This window comes from Palaemon carinicauda, chromosome 3 (assembly GCF_036898095.1).
Source record: "Palaemon carinicauda isolate YSFRI2023 chromosome 3, ASM3689809v2, whole genome shotgun sequence".
In the NCBI taxonomy this organism is placed as follows: Eukaryota; Metazoa; Arthropoda; class Malacostraca; order Decapoda; family Palaemonidae; genus Palaemon; species Palaemon carinicauda.
Window position 1 is genome coordinate 179,424,849 of NC_090727.1, and position 7,036 is coordinate 179,431,884.

Below are 7,036 nucleotides of genomic sequence, written 5' to 3' on the forward strand. Positions count from 1 at the left end.
CAAGGCTCGAGATCACTTCACATCAACCATGTGATGTCAGCCATCTTCTACGTGGCAAGGAAGAAGAGATGGCACTTATCAGCAGTTCATCTATAAGGGTTCCGCAATGTGACGGCGGACGCTCTATCCAAGCAAAACCCCATAGAGACAGAATGGTCCTTGGATGCAGACTCATTCTCCATCTTAGGAAAAGTCCCAGAACTGCAGATCGACCTCTTCACAACGAGCAACAACAAGAAACTACCTCGTTACGTAGCCCCTTACCTGGGCCCTCAAGCAGAAGCGATGGATACCATGTCTCTAGACTGGAACAGATAGATTTATATTTACCTGTTTCCACTAACCAATCTCCTACTAAAAGTCCTCGACAAGCTGAGATACTTCAGAGAGATGGCAGCGGTGGTAGCCCCAAAGTGGCCCAAGAGCATTTGGTTCCCCCTAGTCCTAGAGTGGATTCTGAAGCTGTTTCCACTGCCGAATCCAGTGCTGTCCCAACCGGTCCAGAAGTCGACTGTCTACACTTCATCCTCGAGAACTAACAACCTTCATCTCATGATTTCCTCGCCCTAGCGGCGAGCAAAAGGTTCGGAATCTCAAGAGATAAAGTTGACTTCATCGAAGAGTACAAGTCATGTTCTACTAGGAGACAGTACAAATCGTCATGGAAGAAATGGGCGACCTTTGTGAAAGAAAGGAAACCAACAGAAATATCGATAGATATCTGTCTTGCATTCTTCATACACCTCCACGAACAAGGCATGGCCTCTACTACAATTACTTCTTGTAAGTCGGCCCTGGCTAGACCCATTCTGTATGCTTTTGAGGTGATAATCTAGTTGCATAACAAAATTCTTAACCGTATTTGCGTCTCATCACTGCTCCCTCAGTTATAAGCTAATAAAGTAGGTTAGAGTTTTACTAAACCCTGTATGGGGTTTAGGTTCTTGAAGTCACAATATTTTTTTCTAAAGGAATAATCATGACCTTAAGTACTTAAAGTAAGTGAAAAGGGTACGTTTCAAACTCTACCCTTTCATTCCGATGGGAAATACAAACCTTGAATCCTTATTGTCAACAACGACATTTCCCTGCTAGGGGGCAGGATGCACTAAGCCAGCTCCAGGCTTGGTATGCGTGAGAAATCTCCGGATTTTCACATATAGGTCTAGTAGAGCAAATAAGGAGAATCTATTCAAGGTAGAAGGCACATACACAAACCCACAGCTAATAGTAATTTCAAGACAATTCTCAATGTACTTCCATCCGGACGACATGGCTTGAGCCCAAAAAACCTATTTTGATCAAAGTGAAAATCTATTTTTGGGTGAGAGGGCCATGTCGTCCTGATGGAACCCACCCTTTTGCTGATCCCTCACAAAATTACTTTATCTGTGGTCATTTCCACTTAACGGCAAGAACAGGAATGGGGTCGCAGTAGTAGTAGGGAAGGGGATCCACCGGGTACTTAGAATGGCACCCGTTCCTTTTTTGCCACTCTTCCCCCTTACATTGAAGTGTTAAATCTATTTGGGGTGAAGATTGCCATGTGTCGTATCTACAATACGTGGCCTGATATTATACAATATCCTTTATTGGATACTCGTGCCAGGAGTTGGAATCCTGGAGATCTTTGGTTTAATTCTCTGGGAGTATCACTATAGCAAATATCCCTTAGAAGGCTACCTATAGGAACCCTTCCATCAGGACGACATGGCCATCTCACTCAAAAATAGATTTTCCACTTTGATCTGTTTTTGTCAGAAGTTGCTTGTAGTCTTGTCTTCCTCTTATCTAGCCACTTCTGGCAGCAAGTAATCTGTGTAGCTGCTCGGGGTTTAACTGCGGTGCTATACCTGTGGTTGTTCCATCCTTACAGAAGAAAATTTCCTGGCAAATTCCAAGGGAGTCCATTGTATAGCAGCTGCCTTTGCACGTAGTTACGCCAAGTATAGCCTTTTCTGGGAAGAAATTGAATGAATTAAGAAGTCTCTCTCTCTCTCTCTCTCTCTCTCTCTCTCTCTCTCTCTCTCTCTCTCTCTCTCTCTCTCTCTCATACGCAATAGAATGCATACTGGTCCATGCATAAATTGAATGACTTCGTTTACTACTTTTAAAATGACTTTTGATTAACGTCTCATTTATTGGTGTTTCTTAAATTTGTATAAGTGCAAGTGAACGGATATATGCAATAATGAATTTGAGGAAATGCTGCCAAATAAATGTTTGCAAATGACTAGTATTTAGTAATCGAATGTTAAAGCGGTTTATATCGTCAGGCTAAAATTCATTATAGAATACCGTACACCTTTGAGGAATTTTACGAAGTTTTAATTATATATATGCCACATGTGATCAATGGCGAAGTGGGAATGCTAAGTAGTGCAGAATCAATGCCAAGACAGAGCTGTATTGACTTCTTGTTTGAGTCGCAATTCCTTTATGGGTAAAAATACTATTGGGAAACAAGGCATTGGAAAATGAGTGGGATAAGTTTTTTGGGTTTACGTGTGAATCAGGTTTCTTTAACGTTTCATGTATTTAGCTGACCTCCTCTCTCTCTCTCTCTCTCTCTCTCTCTCTCTCTCTCTCTCTCTCTCTCTCTCTCTCTCTCTCTCTCTCTCCTTTGACGATGCACTTATTAAAGTGACCAGATGTAGCCTACAGTGGGTACATCTGTGAATCTGCGGCTAATGTCAATTTTATCGGGTAAAAGGTGAAACAAGCTTTAAAGTTTATCTTCATTATACCATTTATCGATTAGTTAAAAACATTTGAATAGTTTACTGGACTGGGCAAATGGGTTAGTAACACGTGTCGTTATGACGTCAGAATCCTTGATAATCAATCGATCATTAAAAGTCCAATCAAATGAAAAGTGGAAAATTTTATTGAAAATGTGTGCATATTGGATCACGTTACTTCCAAACCAGATGGGTCTAAGCAACACTGCTGTAGTTCGCTCTTTGCTTGGTCTCTCTCTCTCTCTCTCTCTCTCTCTCTCTCTCTCTCTCTCTCTCTCTCTCTCTCTCTCTCTCTCTCTGCTTTGTGTCTTAAGGCTTTAAAAATGATAAAATGAATGAAGTCTCTTTGTTAAGATTAATGGCGTGTATAGGGTTAAAGATTTAGTTTGTCAGGTCAGCATTTATGCTCAAAATCAGGGGCTGCGATAGTCAGTGTTTGTGTGCAATATCTCAGTTCGTTATAAATTTGCACTGACGTTTTTTTTTTCGATGGGGGAGACCATTAAACGTCAAATAAAAATGTTTTACCCTGTGGCCTAAAGAGGTAATTTTCTAGGTCAGGATCCCATATGATCTCAAAGATTGGGGCAAAGTGAGGAGGAGGAGACCAAGCATTCGCTGCAGGTTGAGTAGTACGACTTTCTGATAGTCATTTGGACATTCCGAGGATTCGAGGGGCGTCCGAACTTCGGACTGAAGGATGACGTCCACCATTTCATGATTGGAAGTCTAACTTGCAATGCGTATGGGTTTCTTATAGTTTTTGCAGCATTTACTTTTTAATTTATGAAAGTAAATCTTGTTTGAAATACTTGGTATATAAGTAACCTACGATTTTATCTTATGTAACTCATCAGAACTGTCTCGAGTTTAGTCTGTAAGTGCAGAGTTACCAAACCTTCAGAATGCACATCATGTACTGTATTTTAAATCTTGATAATGCTGGTATATTGAACCCTCAGAATGTACGTAGTTTGACGATGTTCATGATTTTCTTTAATGTTTTCGTATAGGACTAATTATATTAGTCATTTCCTGATTTATCTAATGCATTTCTGTTGTAAAGCACACCAGCGTCTATGGAAGTCACCTGGTCTCTTTCAATTATCTGTTGCTATTGTGTACGCAAGGTTGTATTTAGATTAGTAGTGCTAAACAATCTTAATCTGAGTGATTTCTTGTTGGAGTTTGAGGATTTTATTTGACATTTGAAAGTGGTGAGGATCTGAGAATACAAAATAATATCAATTTGACCAATTCGCACGATTCATGCACGATTAATTCCCTGACATCTTTTCATATTTTTTATTTTACAATTTCGTTAGTAGTTGGACCAAATATTTTACATTTATGATCTTTGATATGCATTTATGAAGCCAGTATTGTTTACTTTTGTCAACAGTGGTAGGTAATGTGTCAAAAGTCTATTGGTTTATTTAGAGCAGCAAAAAAAAAAAAAAAAAAAAAAAAAAAACATTACTTACGCGCTCTCCATAAATATAGAAGGTCAGGATCCAGTGGCAGTGGCAGTCTGGAAGCAAGCACGCTGTTCAGTTCCTTTTCCAGAGATCTGAGGTCGATTGGCTCTGCTTTCGTGATGGTGGCATATGAAGGAATGATCAGTTGCTCTGAAGAATTTGAAGACTGCTGAAGGAGTAGTTTGTGGCTCTGAATGATTTAAAAGCTGTGAAGGATGAGTATTCAATTGCACTGAAGGATTTGAAAACTCTGAAGGCGGAGTATTCAATTGCACTGATGGGTTTAAAAGCTCTGAAGTAGGAGTATTCAGTTGCACTGAAGGATTTAAAAGCTCTAAAGGAGGAGTATTCAATTGCACTGATGGATTTAAAAGCTCTGAAGGAGGAGTATTCAATTGCAATGAAGGATTTAAAAGCTTTGAAGGAAGAGTATTCAATTGCACTGATGGATTTAAAAGCTCTGAAGGAGGAATATTCAATTTCAATGAAGGATTTAAAAGCTCTGAAGGAAGAGTATTCAATTGCAATGAAGGATTTAAAAGCTCTGAAGGAGGAGTATTCAATTGCACTGATGGATTTAAAAGCTCTGAAGGAGGAGTATTCAATTGCAATGAAGGATTTAAAAGCTTTGAAGGAAGAGTATTCAATTGCACTGATGGATTTAAAAGCTCTGAAGGAGGAATATTCAATTTCAATGAAGGATTTAAAAGCTCTGAAGGAAGAGTATTCAATTGGAATGAAGGATTTAAAAGCTCTGAAGGAGTATGCGATTGCGCTGAAGGATTTAAAAGCTCTGAAGAAGCAGTATTCAATTACACCGAAGGATTTAAAAGCACTGAAGGATTTAAAAGCTCTGAAGGAAGAGTATTCAATTACACTGAAGGATTTAAAAGCTCCGAAGGAGGAATATTCAATTGCACTGAAGGATTTAAAAGCTTTGAAGGAGGAGTGCTTAGTTGTTCAGAATTATACAAATTCTTATGTAAGGGAATATTTAGTTTCTCAGACAAATTTAAAGGCCCAGAATGAATATTTAGTAGCCTTGAAAGCTCTGGTAATTGTTTTGCCAAGCTAGAATTTGTGGCCTTATTTAAAGGTTTTTCAGATTTTTGGAAAAAGAAGGCTGAAGTTAAATCTGTAAATATGTCAAAAATGGATGTTGCAGTCCAAGACTCCAGTGTACCTGATGTAGTTATACAATTTTTTGTGGAAGTTTTAGAACAGTGATTCCTGTTCATTTCTTTTATTTTTGGTGTTATGTGGTTTTCAGTAGGTCTGTTCCTGACAGAGCTTTTTTTTCGGATAATAAAAGGTTTGAATTACTTGGGAGAGCTGAATATAAGCTTAAACTTCCGTAATTTTTGGGTGAATGCTCATGTGTGATAATGTTTGTTAGTAAAGAGTTTTTGGGTGGCGTATCTATGACTTTATTAGTGAGCTTATGTGACTTCTTAAGATTTACCGAGAGAGTTTGATTTAACTTTTTGATTTTTCCATACACTACAGATGTATGCCTTTTCTTGGGGAAGGTTTGTTTTATTGTAAATGTCTGGGTGGTCATTGAAGGTCTATAAGAAGTATCTTCAGTCTTTGAAGAGACAGGTTTTTTTGGTTTAGAAAGCGCGGTTTTTCAGTCAAAAGGACGCCTCTTTCTGTTGATAAGTGGCTCACATTGGCGTGCTGTGTCTCTGCAGATGATGTGGCGAAGATTTCATGTGTTCTATGTATCCATGGTCTCGGATATATTCCAATATAATTAATGAAATCAGGCGCGACTGATACTCGTGGCATCCCATCTAGGACACCTGAGCAGTTTTCACCTGAAAAAAAAAAAAAAATATGTCGTTTTATGATAATCATATCATTAATAAACGTGATTTTCATTCAAATAGGTGGCTAATCTCTTTTAGTATCGAATTTATTCTGCTTCTAGATCACAGACCCAATGGGGAATTCTTTTATAGCTTAAGTACTTTGCCCGGGCAAAGATTCTAAACTGAGCATCAATTAAAAATAAATATAAACAGTTTACGTGGACGGTTCAGCCGTATTGATAAAATTATCATAAAACGAGCAAGTGCTGCACACTTACCAACCAGCTGTAATGATATATATATAGATTGATTTCGATTAAAAGTACAAATTTGAATTTGGCAGGAATACATACGACATAGTCAGGATCAACTCTTATCTCTCTTTAAACTGAATAACCTAAATGTGTGTGTATATATATATTTATATATATATATTTATATATATATATATATATATATATATATATATTTATTGTATACAGTATATATATATATATATATATATATATATATATATATATATATATATACAAATATATATATATATATATATATATGTATATATATATATTTGTATATATATATATATATATAAATGTATTTGTTTTTACGTTAAATATAGACAATTGTGGTTTAACTGATTTTAACGGCCGTCCAGCTCCCTATTTAAAGGACTCTGGCTTGTGTGGCTTTGAAAAATACAGATTACTTGAAAATGCATGATATTTAAAGAACACATGTGGGAATAGCTAAAAAGTATAAATATATATGTATATGTATATATGTATATATATATATATATATATATATATATATATATATATATATATATATATATATATATTATATATATATGTGTGTGTGTGTGTGTGTGGATATATATCAACACAGCATCGTGCTCAAATAGAAATAAATTTCTGGGAAGCGACCTGGCCTTTCATTAGAAGGGGCTAGCGTTCGATCCCAAGTATGAGGTAGAAATTTATATATATATATAATATAT